This window comes from Tachypleus tridentatus, chromosome 6, assembly GCF_004210375.1.
Source record: "Tachypleus tridentatus isolate NWPU-2018 chromosome 6, ASM421037v1, whole genome shotgun sequence".
In the NCBI taxonomy this organism is placed as follows: Eukaryota; Metazoa; Arthropoda; class Merostomata; order Xiphosura; family Limulidae; genus Tachypleus; species Tachypleus tridentatus.
The window spans coordinates 44519222-44538293 of NC_134830.1; the positions used below are offsets into that span (position 1 = coordinate 44519222).

Below are 19072 nucleotides of genomic sequence, written 5' to 3' on the forward strand. Positions count from 1 at the left end.
TACTTTGCTTTATTTATAAAATAAAAATGTTACCTTACATCAAAAACGAAAAACTTTCATTAGGTTAAAGATATATATGATTTGATTGATTAACCTTTTAACACATTTTTCACGTATTTTGCTAAAAACTGACAATAATCAAACAATACTTTATTCAATATAAATAAAATTCAGTTAAACATTGTTTCTTAATAAATAACTCTTATCTCAATTCCTACAATTATTTTTTTCATTACTACATTTTTTCCTCATGAAAGGGAAATACTTCATCTTTGTTTTAATTAGTGGTAATTTGTATAGTAAATAATATAATCTTAGTTCACTTCTCCTCTCATGGTAACGCAAGCTCGTGCCTCTTTCCCTTCCATGAAAATAATCGCAAACCGTAGCCCCCCGCTAGTACAGCGGTATGTCTCTGGATTTACAACGCTAAAATTAGGGGCTCGATTCCCCTCGGTGGGCTGAGCAGATAGCCCTTTGTGGCTTTGCTATACGAAGAACGCTCGTAAACCGTATCTATAAACATGTCCTTCAATGGTTTATATCACCCGTATGTGATTTAATTGAAAAACTAGCTATTACTTTTCTAATGCAAAGTTAGGAACAACTTTGAACAATGTCATCAGAGTTGACATTCATAAAAAAATACATGTGTGAAACTTCTAAGAATTCTGATATCAAAATTGCTAGTCATTATTAATTATCAATAACACAATTACACAAACTTACATACTTGGAGTAATACAGGCTACTACATAATTACAGAACTGGATAACTGTGATTATTCTAAACTACAGTACGAACGTATCCAACCTGGAATACTATTTCCCATGGCCCGGCATGGCCACGTGGTTGAGGTGTTCGACTCGTAATCCGAGGGTCACGGGTTCGAATCTCCGTCACACTAAACATGCTTGTCCTTACAGCCGTGAGGGAGTTATAATGTGACAGTCAATCCCGCTATTCGTCGGTAAAAGATTAGCCCAAGAGTTGGCGATAAATGATGATGACTAACCGCTTTCTCTTTAGTCTTCCACTGCTAGATTAGGGACGGCTAGCGCAAATAGCTTTTGTATAGCGTTGCGCGAAATTCAAACCAGAACCAAACTATTTTTCATTGTCATTTTTTGAGATCTAAAATGCAACCCAGTGAACGTACTAAAATTCTGTAAACCTTATAAAAAGTACTAATATGTTTAAATTTAAAAGTTACGTGTCACGTAACAAAATGGACGTTTTTTCACAATTACACATAAATTAATATGTAATTTCCGTCCAGGAGACGGGTGCTCCAACTAGTAAAATAATATATTTATTTTCCTTAGATAGTTGCAATAAATGTTCAGTTTCCTTTCCTGAACGAAGTACTGATAGTAAATTGATACGAACAATGTATTTTTGACGACGTACCACAATCTCTTGTGTTGAATAACACACGTTCGTAAAATGTGTACAATGTCCTTCCGCATTCAGTTATATACCAGTGACAAATTTATGATAACTGCTTATCACACACTAAAACACTGATGTAACATTTATCTAGTCAAACTCTACAGCGAAAAAAAAAAAGCTAGTATTACATCAATATAATTTCTTGAAGCAAAATGTCACAAAGATGTCAAAATTGTGAACTGAAATAATACAGCTGTGTACTTTTAAATGTAAAGCTTTAACATAATGCAAGTTATGTTAGAGTAACCAGTGAACTATCAATTTATCACTGCACAGCCATCATCAGCTTTCTTACCTTGAATCTGTATCAATACAATAGTACTGTCTGTTGTATGTTATCTGTATAAATATAATAGTACTTATGTTGTATGTTATCAGTATATATATAATAGTACTGTCTGTTGTATGTTACCTATATAAATATAATAGTACTGTATGGTATATGTTATCAATATAAATATAATAGTAATTACGTTGTATGTTATCTGTATAAATATAATAGTACTTATGTTGCACGTTATCTATATAAATATAATAGTAATTACGTTGTATGTTATCTATATAAATATTATAGTACTTATGTTGTTCGTTATCTATATAAATATAATAGTACTATATATTTATATAATTACTTCGCAGGATGTAGATGGATCTTCACCAAAACTGGTATGGATGCTCATGAAGTGCATGCTGGGATACATGGACATTTTCAGTTTTGCAGTTTTAATGAGCTTTTATTTTTTTACCCCTATTTAACTCCCCATAGATAGATCGTCACCCAAGTTGATATGAAGGTTTCTTGGGTTTTAAATTTTTTTAATTTTACATTTTGCAGGGTTTATGAGCAGTTTTCAAGGTTTTTTTTATCAGTACTTCGCCTTCGTACTTTTTTTTTTTTTAACAATCACAACTTTTCATGTTCTAAAATAACCTTTCGTTAATCATGAATATATATAAATTCCATCCCACGGACGGGTATTCCAGTTATAAAATATAATAAAAATAGTCATGGTTATTTCTTGGCTTTTGATTGCATTATTTAACAAAGACAGGAAGTAGTTAATAATACTACGAAGTTCACCTGGTTGAGTACAAAGAATTTTCTATGTCATAGAGGTGTTTTTCATTGCTATAAAAATAACATACTTTGATAGCTTTTGGTAAACAGTGAAAAGTGACAGTTTTTCGAGGTGCTTCTTGCTTTCAAAAGGCCTAAACTTAATCCCGCTTTATGCCTTCTCTGCCCTAAATGTCTTAATCAAACACACACATACAACTGGGTGGGAAGAACACCTGTGCCTACGTTAACCCATGAAACTTTACAACCCTTTCAAATGCTTCGGACGTGACTGACAATATCGGTGACTCCTGCTGTGGGTACACCATCACTGAAATGGAGCGTGGAATGTGTTGCATTGATATAGGTGTCAGCAGCACAGTCATATCACGTGACACGTGCCTAACTATTTCTACATGACTGAAACCTGAGAATAATATAATTGTGTTCGAGGAATGTTGGCGCAAGGGAACAGCTCAGTAGATATTGTGAAGAACGAAATTATCATAAAAACATAATAATGAAATAATGTCAGACCTACTTCTTTACGTAACTAAAAGCTGGTAACGTTCGATAGTTTTGTTTGCCAGGAAATTTGTATTAATACTTACAAAATAGTTTGAAATAAAACAGTTCTGAAAAGAATTCTATTGAAACGCTTGTAAGGGATTGTTTGTTTTTGCATTTCGCGCAAATCTACTCGAGGGCTATCTGCGCTAGCCGTCCCTAATTTAGCAATATAAGACTAGAGCTAATCATCACCTCCCACCACCAACTCTTGGACTACTCTTTTACCATTGAATACTAGGATTGACCGTAACTTTATAACGACCCCACGGCTGAAAAGGCGAACATGTTTGGTGCGACGGGGATGCGAACCAGCGAACCTCAAATTACGAGTCGCACGCCTTAACCCACCTGGCTACTCGTAAGGAAAAAGTTCATTCGAATTGTAAAAAAATTTCTAGGTACAACTGTACTTTTAAATATTCACTCCCAAGAGGCTCAGTAGTAAGGTTGTGGGTTTACAACACTAAAAACCTGGTTTCGATACCCATTGTGTACATTTCAATTGACAATAATTTTTCACAGCTTTTGTCAAATACAACTTTTGTAGTTTAATTTACTTTAAAATATGAACGCTCCCAGTGGCCCAGCGGGAAACCGGGTTTCGATACCATGAATCGTGCTCCGCGCTTTGGGGCTGTGTTAAGAGTGACAGTCAAATACAACTATTCAATCAGAGAAGCCCAACAAATTGTGGTTGGTACTGTTCGCTACTTGGTATGTTACATCAAAATTATTGACGCGTTGCGAAGATAGCCGTTATGTAGCTTTGTCCAAATGTTCAAAACAAAGTAACCGTAAAATCTTATTATAATTAACAATTAATAATTTGTCAGCACTTTTTAATCCGCAGCTGTGCTCAGCTACTCATGTTTAGTTGTACTTATTGAGTTTCCCATAATTATGTTTCATAATAAAAACTTTTAATAAAGAATTTGAGAGGAAGATATTCGTAAAGAAAGTTTTTATCTTTCTTTTCTAACACATCCAGTTTCAAGTTTCATTCAGTAATCTAAAATGGCGGACGTCGATTCAGTTTCTTGGACAAGACACGTGCCATCATAGAACATGCACGTGACCAAAGCTCGCGGCCTCATAATAATCAAGTATTGTCAACAGCAGAGATCGTTTTTCATGTAAATGGTAGCGCCACCTGTGAAGTTTAATACTTCGTAACCCTTATGAGAGTCCGTTAAATTCCCATTTGTCAAGCTTGCCAGTCACATCTTTTTATCCTTTCCTTTGTACTTTACACAATAATATGAAGGTCGTTCATTCGTGGGCAACATTTGTTTGTTGACTGAAATGTGAGCTATTTGTAGGTTTCAGTTTATAAATTCCAAGTCACAGGCGATTTACTGAACGAAAATAAACAATAAATCTTAATCTTCAAATGACAACGAGAATTTTGTACTCAACACAAAACCTTCTGAAGCCAACTTCAGAGACGTTTGCAACTGTTGCTTCTTGTTTGAAAGTATCTGAATTGGTTCTAGTAGTATATTTCAATATTAAAGCAATATTTCTATTCTAAAGAGGGCTAGTATTGAAACGTTAATTACAATAAAATACAGAACAATTTCGACCTTCTTAGATCATCTTCAGGTTGAAAAAGACTTTGCAAATTCTCTTTATTAATTTGAAGATGGTTTAAGGTCGAAACGTTGTTCTGTACTTTATTTTAATAACCCATACCAGCCGTTTTTAGAATACATTTTTACTTCAAGTGGGTTTCTCATCATCATATAAACAATATTTATTTCTTCTAATTGAAATTCCATTATATCACTATCTTTAACTTAACTGTACCAGTAACTACTTGATGAACACTCTATATTGTTTTTATATCCTACGTATTCTTTGAATACTTATCTTTACTAATAACTATTTACTAGAAAATGTATTGCATAGCAATGGTTGTATGGTTGTAGGACTTTTTTCAGTAAAACAAACAAACTACGTAAGTGTATTTAATCTTTTAGCTCTAACTTGAAAGATTATATTTTCTAACGTTGGTGGTGTTCATGAAAATACAAATATTAGATAAAGAATTAGAAAAAATAAGCGTGACAGACGCAGACGTGCAGTTGCAACCGATTCAATAAAAAAAAAAAGTTTGTTTTGGAATTTCGCGCAAAGTTACACTTGTGCTATCTGCGCTAGCCGTCCATACTTTAGTAGAGTAAGGCCAGAGGGAAGGCAGCTAGTCATCATCACACACCAGCAACTCTTGGGCTACTCTTTTACCAACAAATAGTGGGATATACCGTCATATTATAACGTCCCAATGGCTGCAAGGGCGAAAATTTTGGTGCGACGGGGATTCAATCCGCGACCCTCAGCTTAACGCCTTAACCCACCTGGCCATACCGGGCCAAAAAAAAAAAATGAAATGCACATTCATAAACCTTCCAATAACATATTATGATGTAACTCGGATCAGTATATGAGAAAATGTGGAGGTAATTCTATAAAAGGTAAAAATAAATTCATTAAAATATAAAGTGATATACTTGGCTTGAATAAATTTTCAATAAAAACAAAATTGCGTCATATATTAAAATTTTAGTAAAAACACAAAAGATATCTACTAAACTAACCAGGGTTTCGTGTATATTTGTTGTTGTTTTGAATCAAGTACAAAGCTACACAATGGGCTATCTGTGCTCTGCCCACCATGGGTATCGAAACCCGGTTTTCCGCGTTGTAAGTCCGCAGACATACCGCTGAGCCACTGAGAGGTTTTTGTATATGAATATAAAATGCACTGAACCAAAAAAGTTCGTGATAATAGTTTATGTGATGCCTACAAAATATGCTTCACTTGATATAAGCTACTTAATAAAGAAACGCGCACGTGGTTTTTATTCGCAATCTAGTGCTTTCAATAATTCTTACAGAAGACCAGCGTTTCGTAGTTTAAAGTCTTATAGAGTGTGTGTGTGTTTTCTTTTAGCAAACCCACATCGGGCTATCTACTGAGCCCAACGAGGGAAATTGAACCGCTGATTTTAGCGTTGTAAATGCTTAGACTTACCCTGTACTAGCGGGGGGCAAAAATTCTTATAGAAGGCAAATGTTTCTTATTATACAGTCGTTGATCTTTTCTCTGTAACTAACATCTTTAATTAAAGCTGTTTCTTATTATTTTAAATATTATTATAATAAAAAAGAATTCTGTACATTTTCAGGTATCACAAATTTAGTTCTACGTCATAAGTTAAGTTATATTTCACCACGGCCAGAACTATCGTGTGTCCACGGTAATGTACAACTCAGATATCGTGTAAGTTTAAAGGCAGAACAGTTCTGCTAAACTCACTTATCACATTCCACGCACAATTAAACCCAAAGCTCAACTTTCCCATAAAAACCTACTGATTTCAAAATGGACAGGTGAGTCGTACCTACTTCAAGCCAAACTTGTATAAGTAGGCGTGCCAAGATACCCGCCTCTTGTATTTAGACAGTGGAAGAGGGAGTAAAGACGGGAAGCCTTTTCATATTACTAACATACACTTCTTAGCCTCCTCTGGACAGATTATTGTCATAGAATTTATTTTCTTTCTACGCTGTCTTTGAGAATACTATCAATTCGTTTCAGCCAACTAAGCCTATTTTTGACCCTGACATCTGTAGTGGAATGTCTCCGCAACGCACATTTCATTTTGACAGATGTGAACATAAAGAGCGCTTCTAGACTTAGTAACTAGTCTTACGGTAAAAGAACACGTTTTGAAGATGCATCTCATTCGGAAACAAATCTTAGAAGATCTAAGCATGCTGGGAAAACCGCCTTAACTTGTCATGAAGTTAATATTTCCACTTAAAGATATTTATGGATTTAAAAAATAATCAAAGTTTATTCAAATACATGACATGAAGTAACTGAGTACAGCCATTCATTAAACTTTATATACTTTTCTTATATGATACAGCCATTCATTAAACTTTATATACTTTTCTTATATGATACAGCCATTCATTAAACTTTATATACTTCTTTTATATGATACAGCCATTCATTGAACTTTATATATCTCCTTATATTATACAAGCATCCATTAAACTTTATACACTTCTTTTATATGATACAGCCATTCATTGAACTTTATATATCTCCTTATATTACACAGGCATCCATTAAACTTTATATACTTCTCTTATATGATACAGTCATTCATTAAACTTTATATACTTTTCTTATATGATACAGCCGTTCATTAAACTTTATATATTTCCGTTTTCTAGTACAGCCATTTATTAAAATTTATATATTTCCCTTATATAGTACAGCCATTCATTAAAATTTATATATTTCCCTTATAAAGTATAGCCAGTTATTAAACTTTATATATTTCTGTTTTCTAGTACAGCCATTTATTAAAATTTATATATTTCCCTTATAAATTACAGCCATTTATTAAACTTTATATATTTCTGTTTTCTAGTACAGCCATTCATTAAAATTTATATATTTCCCTTATATAGTACAGCCATTCATAAAAAATTATATATTTCCCTTATATAATACAGCCATTCATTAAACTTTATATATCTCCTTATGTGATACAGCCATTCATTAAACTTTATATATTTCCCTTATATATAGTACAACCACTCATTAAACTGTATACATATTTCCTTTATATGTACAGCCATTCCTTAAGCTTTATATATTTTCCTTATATGTTTTTGTTGCTTGTTTGATGAGTTGTTCTTATCATTTAAAAGCAAACTTTATCTAAACATAAGCCAAAGGGAATTCTCAGCAGCCGCGGCGCTTGAAATTATTTTAGGCAGGATAAGACTAAATCAATCTATGAGACCTTGAACATGGTTAAATACATTAATCGGAAGAGATCGGCCTCTCTAGTCCCAAACTGTAATTATATCTCAAATCGGTCAAGTGCTGAAGGAGCTTTGAGATAAAAGTTTGTACTTAAACAACAAAAAAAAATACTCAGCCGTTTAATGAGTCATTATACCGCAACTACAGAATGGTAAATCTGTATGGTAAATTTCTTTAAAATTTAAAGAAACTCCGCACTATAATAATAAACATAAAAGTTAAACTTATAATAAATTAATAAAGTGTTAAAGTAGCCACCTTATAAAGACAGTGCTCATAATAGTTCTCTTATTTCTATATCTCTTCCATCCTGTAAGATGATAAGGCAAAAATTATCGTGCTGACATCTTTTCTGTATATGTACATATATGCGTATCTTTTTTCCTACTAGGTATAAAATAGCAATTAGTCTAAAACAAACCTGCAAATGTTATCTTATTAATAACTTTATACTCATATTTCTGATTTTTAAATACATTTCACTTCTTCTTAAACAAGTATTTCACTCAGCTAAACAATCACACTTCTGTCATTTGAAATTCGGAGCTAAATTTATTTTTACACTTGCACAAACTGACTGGTTATTTGATTGTGACTTTCACCTAATATTGGATTGGATAGTCTTTTACCCATATCACTTATAGTAGCATAAAGTTCATAAGATATCGGAAAGGGTCTTGTTTAATTACAGCCATTTCGTCAAGAAATAAGAACTACGATTATTCCACACACAGTGGCAAAAGGTCACAGTGGAGAAAACGGCGTTTCAAAGATGTTTACCCCCCCCAAAAAAAAAAAAAACAGCAATTCGTCTAACCAAGAAAGAAGACTGAAGTTTATTGTAAAGGTAAGACGTTTAAGTTCATTTCCAATTATACTTGCCAAGATCAAAACCCAGCGATTCTTCTTTCCAAAAGATATAATAAAAACCACCTAGTTGCTCTTCGAACTAATTTAAGGCAAGACGAGTGTGATGTGTTGATAGATTATACATTATGAGAAGCTTTTGCCATAAATCATTGCAGTATGTACATGACAGTCAATTCAGGTTCTAATTGTTATTCACCTTATTATAGAAATCAAGGGATCCTAACCCTGCTGCGAGAGCGTATCATACACCATTACACCACTTCCAGCAGCAGTGTAAACTGTCAGGGCAACACAGACAGAATCACATTCCTGTCTTTAATTCTTATTTTATTTTGCTGCTTGTATAGAAACGAATGAAACTCGGCTTATTAAACCATGTTTCCAATAATTTAATGTGCACAGTTTGTGCTCCAAGAACCACTAAAATCATGCTTCCCGCCATTTAATAATCACAGTTTCTGCTCCAAACAACACTAAAATCATGCTTTCAGCCATTTAATAATCACAGTTTCTGCTCTAAACAACACTAAAATCATACTTTCAGCCATTTAATAATCACAATTTCTGCTCTAAGCACCACTAAAATCATGCTTCCAGTCATTTAATAATCACAGTTTCTGCTCCAAACAACACTAAAATCATGCTTCCAGCCATTTAATAATCACAGTTTCTGCTCCAAGCACCACTTAAACCATGCTTCCAGCCATTTAATATTCACAGTTTGTACTCCGAGCACCACTAAAATCATGCTTCCAGCCATTTAATAATCACAGTTTGTACTCCAAGCACCACTAATATCATGCTTCCAGCCATTTAATAATCACAGTTTGTACTCCAAGCACCACTAATATCATGCTTCCAGCCATTTAATAATTACAGTTTGTACTCCAAGTACCATTAAAATCATGCTTCCAGCCATTTAATAATCACAGTTTGTACTCTAAGCACCACTAAAATCAGGTTTTTCCTATTTTTTATCTGAGATGAGACGTTTTCAGAATTGTTGCCGTTTTTTAAATTACAGTTTTTGTGTAAGTTTATGGTATTTAGTGAGTAGGGAAGCACTGTTGTGTTTATTACAGTCGACTGATGACATAATTATCTTTCCCCTTGATCAACCATCATCGGTGCATGGTCTTGGACGTACATAGCGGTAGCAGTGAAAGACTTAGTGAGTGTCTTTGAACAACTAGTCAGCGAAACGTTATTTCATAGAAACTCTTATTACTTGAATACTTACTGTTATGGTCCTTTGAAACTTTTATAGATCGTTATGGAGACTAAAGAAAATATGTGGGTTTTAATTCATGTGAATAGTATGAGCCACAATAGTTGTTTACGTAGTACGTCTCTAAGTTCAGATTTGAGATTTTTGCCAGTATTCGAGCGATTTGTTTTTATTATTTGTAATCAACTCGTGTATACATTTTAATTTCACCTTACGCTTCAAAAATTAGAACTTTTCTTTTTGTTATCTTTTTGTCATTGGCAACAAAAGTTATGTTTGTTTGTTTGTTTAAAAATAACCACAAAAGTACACAATAGGCTCTGTTTACCACGGGTATCGAAATCCGGTTTCTAGCGGTGTGAGTCTACAGATATACCGTTATATTACTGGGAGACACGAAATTTGTGTTAAATAACAAATTGTTTTGTTTGAAATTAGGCACAAAGCTGTACAGTGGGTTATCTGTACTTTGCCCACCACGGGTATGGAAACCCAGTTTCTATCGTTGTAAGTCCATAGACATACAGTTATTTCACTAGGGGGTTAAATGGCAAATATACGAAGGATAAGACTAAAACTAAAATAAGAAAGAGGTTATATCTTAAATTAGAAAATAAAAAATATATTTCCATGCATAATTAATATTCCAATGTAAATTGGTTGATTCGTTCAATTTGATGACTAAGCCTAACATTTTATATGATATTAAAGAATCTGTGTATTGTTAGTAATTACCTCTAACGTTTTTCTACCTGGACGCACGTGCTTTCTGTAAAACCCACCTCTCTCTTTTTTCAGTGACAAACTGTACCATCTCAGGTAACCATGAATTAAACTGAATTTAACAAAAAACAACATTAATTCCAATAGAAGGATTTCCATGTTTTTATTTAAATTCCTGTATATTTAACTGGAGAAAGTATTGCACTTCTTGTCTTATTTCATATACTAATGCTATTATTCAATGTCTTATTAACTTCATGCATTATTTTTGTGTATTTCTTATTAACTCAGGTAAAGCTCTCTTACAAATAATACTTGATTTATTTATGTTTTATTAATGAGTTGTTCAAAGGTAGTTCACTTGTTCCAGTGTTTGAAAGTATTTCTTATAGTTTGCTTTGTTTTGTTTTCCAGAGAAGAAATGTTTAGTTTTGATAACTAACTACTGAAACATTTTAATAACTTCATGAGTATAATTCTATACATTGACAATCTTTGTCTAGCTCTTTGTAATATATCGTGTTTGTGAGAATGATACTTTTGTTTGTAATATACCTATTTCAAAACCCTTGTTTGTTCGTTTCTATTTGCATTTCGAGCAAAGCTACACGAAGGCAATCTGTGCTAACCATCGATAATTTAGCTGTAACGACTAAAGTGAAGACAGCTAGTCATCACCACCCACCGCCAACTATTGTGCTACGTTTATTTTTAAATAAATAATAGTGGAATTGACCGGAAAATAATAACGCCTCCATGCTTGAAAGGACGAGCATGCTTGGGAAACGAGAATTCGAACCCGATTTCTAAACACATTATCATTAAAAAATATCCAGCGCATGTTTAGTCATCAAACTAAAGATTTACACAGAATAAAAGGCCTCGACATGGCCACGTGGTTAGGGCGCTCGACTCGTAACATGGGGGTCGCGAGTTCGCATCCCCGTTGTATGAAACAGGCTCGCATTTTCAACCGTGGGAGTGTAATAATGTGAAGCTCAATCACACTATTCGTGAGTAAAAGAATAGTCTAAAAGTTGGCGGCGAGTGATGATGACTGGTTACCTTCTCTCTAATCTTACACTGCTAAATTAGGAACGGCTAGAGCAGATAGCCCTCGTGTAGTTTTAAGCGAAATTCAGAAAACAAACAAACACGAAATGAACAAACTAAGTAAATCATCAATGTTGGTTTCAGAATTTATGCGTCGAACTACATGAAGAGCTCTATGCGCAGAACTCTCTCTAATTTTGAGCTGTGGTATCCTTACGTAACAGAGGAGTGACGCTTGTTTGTCTTTCTCTCGGATATTCGCGGAAAGCTACTCGCGGGCTATCTGCGCTAGTCATCTTAATTACGAGGTGATGTAGTGGGTAGAGGGGGAGATAGTCAAAAACAATCACTGCCATCTCTGTAGCTACCGAGTAGCAAAAAATCACCCTCACCCCTCCTCCTGCTTCATCATATGTAATACAATACTGTGTGTAACAGTTCGAGAACCTCATAATAAACTAACACGTTACCGTATGTAATTGTTAAAAAATATCATAATAAAATAACTCAGTAAACGGAACAAACAACCAGAAGTCCTACTATTGGAGAAACTAGGTTCGACACTCTTGTCTGTCTTCCACAGTCTCAGAAGACAACGCAAGACTCAAGAGGACATATGAATGTGTCGAAACTAGTTTGTCCAATACCATGACTTCTGGTAGCTTGTTCCAGTTACCTTACTTTTGTATTTTCTCTTCATGCTGGTTGTCTTTCAGAAACTTCAGTGAAGACGATAAAACAGATTTAAATTTCAGATAATGATGTCACACACAGAGGTCTGGCAAGGTTAGGTCATCCATTGTGTGAGACAATAGTTCTCTTAACTTTCCAGGGTATCGAACATCTCATATTGTTTATTGATGTTTCAATAAATGCTGGATCATGGTGCTAACAGACAACCCCGGATTAAGACATGGGCTTACCGGGCTGAAACGCAGGGCATCACACTAATTAGAGGGCCTTAAGCTGTGACTATGAATGTATTGCACGTAGAGGTTCTGTCTGGAGGGGGCACTGTAAGTCGAAAAGCCTAGGGCCAATAAAATCCTTAATCCGGCCTTGTTAACAGACATATAGTTCAGCTGCGTAGACATTGCCATCACAAATGAACGAAGCACACCAACAATATGCAGAAAATACGGTTACTTTAAGAATATTTTTTCCCATGTTAACATTTTTCCTAAATCACAAAATTTGATGGTGCCGGTACAACCGGTAATTGATTGAAATGCAAGAGTACCATCCGCGACATTCCCTGAAAGTTTAGTATCGTAGATGGCTATTTTGCATGGTCTTTTAGTTGTTCCGGACCGGCATAACCAGGTGGTTAAGACACTCGACTCGAAATCCGAGGGTCGCGGGTTTGAATTCCCGTCACAACAAACATGTTCGCCCTTTCAGCCGTGGGGGCATTATAATTTGACGGGCAGTCCCAGTATTAGTGGTAAAAGAGTAGCTCAAGAGTTGGCGGTGGGTGGTGATGGCTAACTGCCTTCCCTCTAGCCTTACATTTCTAAATTAGGAACGACTAGCGCAGATAGCCCTCGAGTACCTTTGCACGAAATTCAAAACAAAACAAATTTTTTTTTATCGTTCCACATTGTACCAAATATCTTGGCAAGAATACATAGTGAACACAGTATGACAATAAGGTCTGTATCCCGACAACAATTTATCATACGCCTTTCTCAAAACTTGCTACAAAAAATACATTAAACTCGTACTGGTGGTACAACTAACCACATTCACAACGAGGTTTCCACAGTTTCCTACACTATACCGTTTCGCCTGGCTCGGCATGGCCAAATGTGTTGAGGCGTTCGACTCGTAATCCGAGGGTCGCGGGTTCAAATCCCGGTCGTACCAAACATGCTCGCCCTTTCAGCCGTGAGGGTGTTATAATGTGAAGGTCAATCCCACTATTCGTTGGTAAAGGAGTAGCCCAAGAGTTGGCGGTGGGTGGTGATGACTAGCTACCTTCCCTCTAGTCTTACACTGCTAAATTAAGGACGGCTAGCGCAGATAGTCCTCGAGTAGCTTTGCGCGAAATTAAAAAACAAACAAACAAACCGTTTCGCCTACTATAAACTAGTACTATATATAGTAATATATGAAATGGATATAAGTCTAAAGACAACCTAAATTTCTTCTTAAAGAAATTTCAATGTTACCTCCAGTTGTTCTAAGTATTACGTTAACACTTCTCTCCAGATTGCGATGAAAATACTTTCTTTTCTTTCCAGTTTATCATCCTGACTGTTCACCATTCAGCGACTTACTCTAGTCCCCCAAATAGAATCTCAATAACCAGAGAGATTTCACGAAGTAAACATCGAGATATATCAAATATCCACTGACTGAGAATTTATCGCCTATCGAAATACTCGCATTTCTAGTTCTTATATACAGGGTGTCCGAAAAATTTGGAACCAGTGGTACTTTGATGAATTGTACTTGGTGTTTTTGTAATTCAAAACAAGTTTGGATTAACAGCAAGATTAACTCGGCCTTCTCATACTTTGACAGCATCAGAATGAGTCACGAATCTGAAATTAAGAAAAGCTGTTAATAATCGGCAGTTCTAGACTTTCGGACACCCATATGTTAATATAATATATTAGTTTTTAATTGCATGGAATTGTTTTTCACGTTACATAAATGAATCGCCTTTATTTTACACTAATTGAAAACAATTCGTCATGAACAATTATGTATTTTTGTCATGTTTTTTCTGTTTTATTTTAATGATTTTTTTGTTTCTTTGTAATTAAGCACAAAGCTACACAATGCTCTCTCCACCATGAGTATCGAAACCCTGTTTCTATTTTAGTGAATCCACTTGTACTAATACGAAACTGCCAATTTACTAGTGTTCTTACCATTATTCTGGTGTTATATTTTAGTAACACCCAATCATCTTGAACACACCGTCAAAGCTTTAGATGTTAAATAGGATAATTTTTTAACAATTTAATTGGTTATCTATTGCATTATAACCTACGTGAGCTGTGTATTTTTGTTGTTATTACCAAACGTGAAGTTTGAATGTACCCTGACATTTTTAGCCGCGGCATAACGACTCATAGAACAGCTACAAGTTTTCAAGTACAAACGTTTATCTTATAGCTCCTTCATCTGTTGACCTATTTGATATTTAGTTACAGTTTTGGACTCAGAAGGTCAAACCTCTTTTGATTTATTATTTGACCATGCCCAAGGTTTCCCTGATTAATTCACTCTACTCTCGCTTGAAAGAATAACAATTTGAAGATAGGTAGAAATCTTCATGAGGAATATAATCCAATCTGATGTAACTAGAAAAGAGAAGAAGAAAAAGAGCTCATACATCAATTTATTCTAATCCTGCCTAAAGTAATTTCAAATGCCCCGGCTAATGAGGATTCCCTCTTGCTTTTGTATCAACTTAAGTAAACCTGTATATTTATAAATAAACAAATTCTACCTTGATAAAAACTATGACATTTATGGTTTAGTTATTACATAATCTTTCAATAACTTGTATTATTTTTAACGATATATTTTTGACCCGTGAAAACTTGACTAAATTCTGTAACATAAAAATCTTATAATTACTTCAGTACTTTATTTACGTGAGCTTTGTGTATTGTGTCACCTATAATTAAGTTCAGCAGAGTGTGTTTAAGTACTAAAACAATCAATATAGTTATGTTCTTGATTCCTTAACAATGTCAACATTAGACGCACTGATGGTAGTGCGATCAATGCTGTTTCCAAATCTGCCATCATTAGTTGTGTTATCTAACGCAACACGAATAACCTACATATGACCCTCAGTGGGACAGCAGTATGTCTGTGGACATACAAAGCTAGGACTAGGGTTTCGATACCACTGGTGGGTAGAGTACAAATAGCCCATTGTGTAACTTTGGTTTTAACTACAACCAAACAAATATATATTACTTTGTGGAAGTTATTTTAGTTTACAACAATAACATCAATGTTAACACTTGCATCATGTGTTATTCCTCTATTTCATGAACTCAAAAACTATATACTCGAAGTAACTATTCAAACAAATAGAAAACAAGCTCGGATCAATATTATAGACAAAACTAGACATGTGGTTACCTTACTATTTCCATGTTTGTTTTTTTCAATTCAAAGTTAAACATTTATTCGCTATTTCGAAACAAATCTATAAAATTTATGACAAAATAATCATGAACAGATTGTTGTAACTTTTTCCTAACATTAATTCTCAGTAAACATTATCTCACGATAATATTTTTGATTGCTTGGTATCGAGCACAAAACTACAAAATAGACTGTATGAGGTCTATCCAACATTGGTATCAGCAGTCGGTTGTTGCAGTCCTTCAGACTTATCGCTGTGCCACTGGAGTGAAAAGATACAAAAAAAGGAATACTAGCTTTCATATATACATATATAAATTACACGTTAGATTTATTTTCTTTTTCATCTAAGGTAAACCCGAAAGACAACCTGTGACGTAGATGCTGTGGACAATAGTTTCGACAATTCAAGCCTCACCAGCGAAGTTTGGGTCAGCGTATCAAAGAAATACAGTTAGGTTTCTCGTAAAGGTGATGGGTATATACGAATTATGGGTTTTTAAAGCCATTTTCTAATCACCAATAACGTAACCTCAAAGAATTTAGGTGTGTGAATAATGTTATAACTTGTGCCTAAATAACTGTAATTTATTTATCAAAGAGTAAATTAGCCTTCTACGTCACAGACCTTCTTTTAAATTTTAACTTTGGCCAGAAAGAAAATAAATCTAAAACATATAATAATTAAACAGTTTCTTTGGTATATAATATGAAATTATGGCACACCTAAATTATTTTAGGTTATAAAATTAATGATTGTAAAGAATTTTTAAACTCTATAAATACTAGTGATCGTTTGGCAAAAGTTTTGAACACAGTTTGGTCACTTTGTAAATATGTACAACAATGCTTGTGAAAAATTTGTAACAACTTCACATTGTTTTGTGATGATTAAAATAACTATAGTTGTAATTTCACGTTGTACTCTTGTTTTGTAATTATTACAATAAATATTGTTGAAACTTCACGTTGTACTCTTGTTTTGTAATTATTACAATAACTATAGTTGTAACTTCACTTTATATTCTTGTTTTGTAATTATTACAATATTGTTGTAACTTCACGTTGTGTTCTTGTTTTGTAATTATTACAATATTGTTGTAACTTCACGTTGTATTCTTGTTTTGTAATTATTACAATAACTACAGTTGTAGCATCACGTTTCTTTTGCGATATCTTATCCCAATTGCTTTAGTTTGCCTTGCTTTATAATGGGTGCCAGGAGGTGGGTGAGTGGGTGGACTAAAAGGCTGTGCCATCATTCTCATTTCCTTCTACCATAAGAAACGAGAGCTAAACACTGACCTTATTTTTCAACAGTTTGTATGTTAGCTTAATTTGATATTGTTTAACAGCGTACTATATGTTACACAATGTGTAATTTATCATATATTGTTTAACAGCGTAATATATGTTACACAATGTGTAATTTATCATATATTGTTTAACAGCGTAATATATGCTACACAATGTGTAATTTATCATATATTGTTTAACAGCGTAATATATGCTACACAATGTGTAATTTATCATATATTGTTTAACAGCGTACTATATGTTACACAATGTGTAATTTATCATATATTGTTTAACAGCGTAATATATGTTACACAATGTGTAATTTATCATATATTGTTTAACAGCGTAATATATGTTACACAATGTGTAATTTATCATATATTGTTTAACAGCGTAATATATGTTACACAATGTGTAATTTATCCAAACAGAAGAAAACTTTATAAAATATTCTAATCAAAAAGTGAGAATTGAACCCTAAACACCAGGATATGCATGTATTTTCACCGATTTACAAAGAAATAAAATACCAACGTACTTTAAAACTCCAAGAACGATATATACATATATAAAATGAACTTACTAACCGATGAATCTAACACATACCAAACATTTTATGAAAGTTACTTTGTAAATAACGCAAGACATAATTCACTTAATACTAATGATTGCTTTTAATATATATTCATAACTGTGTTTTTCTTACAGCATAGCCACATCAGGCTATCTGCTGTGTCCACCGAGTGGAATCGAACCGCTGATTTTAGCGTTGTAAATCCGAAGAGTTACAACTATCCTACCGGGGAATCTTAAAGAAATGTAACTAATGGACAACGATATAAGGATAAACAACGATTTATTAACGTTTAGCAATAAAGCCAAATGATAATGTCAAGTTATATCCGAAATAAACAGAATAATATTAACGCACAATAATGTACCAATACACCCCCCTCCGATTCTGGAACAACTCAACTTGGATGACATTTCAAATCATTTCTTGAGGTACAGAGAACTTCAAAGTAGTGATAATTTGCTTTTATTTATCTTTTATCATCATAGTATTTTTTGAAGATCAGAATAGCTAAACTTTACACTTCAACACAGCGACATACAAATCAATTTTAGGGCAGTGATAATTGGCTGTTCTTTTATTAAGTGCCGAAATACTTCACAAAGAAAGCTTGTTTTCAGAGGCACATAACAATCAACACTCAAGAACGTACAGCGTTGGTTTACCGAATAATATAAAATTAATTAAAGAGTGATATAGTGTTGTGATAAAGTATTAGAAAAACTGGGAATTTATGATCTGAATATAACGAGTAACAGTTTCGACCAATGAGAAATAACCGTAAATAACATTAGTACAAGAACTAGTAGAGTTAACCAGTGCAATAATGAAACGGATATTTCTCATCTAATGAAAAACCCGGCATGGCCAGGTGGGTTCAGGCGTTAGACTCGTGTATCTGAGGGTCGCTGGTTCGAATCCCCGTCACACCAAACATGCTCGCCCTTTCAGCCGTGGGAGCGTTATAATGTGACGGTCAATCCCACTATTCATTGATAAAAGAGTAGTCCAGGAGTTGGCGGTGGGTGATGATGACTAGCTGCCTTCCCTCCAGTCTTACACTGCTAAATTAGGGATAGCTAGCGCAGATAGCCCTCGTGCACCTCTAGACGAAATTCAAAAAGCAAACAAAGTCTAATGAATGATTTGTTCAGTTGTATTTAGCTTACACTGAGTCACGGAACTGTACAAATTTGATACCATATTTTATAAATCTTTTTTTCTTGCTGGGAGATTCTCCCTTCCGACAAAAAATCAATTTTCCCGCTTCTTGACTAAGTT

The 19072-nt window shown here is 34.1% G+C and overlaps 1 long non-coding RNA gene across 3 annotated transcripts in view; it reads left to right on the forward strand.

Moving 5' to 3' along the window:
* The window catches only part of LOC143252362 (uncharacterized), a 72850-nt gene extending 55965 nt beyond the window's left edge, over nucleotides 1-16885 (forward strand). For all 3 annotated transcript variants that reach the window (XR_013028954.1, XR_013028955.1, XR_013028953.1), the window contains exon 2: nucleotides 16271-16885. This is a non-coding gene — a long non-coding RNA (uncharacterized LOC143252362). The remainder of the gene's footprint in view (nucleotides 1-16270) is intronic.
* The last annotated feature ends 2187 nt before the right edge of the window (nucleotides 16886-19072 follow it).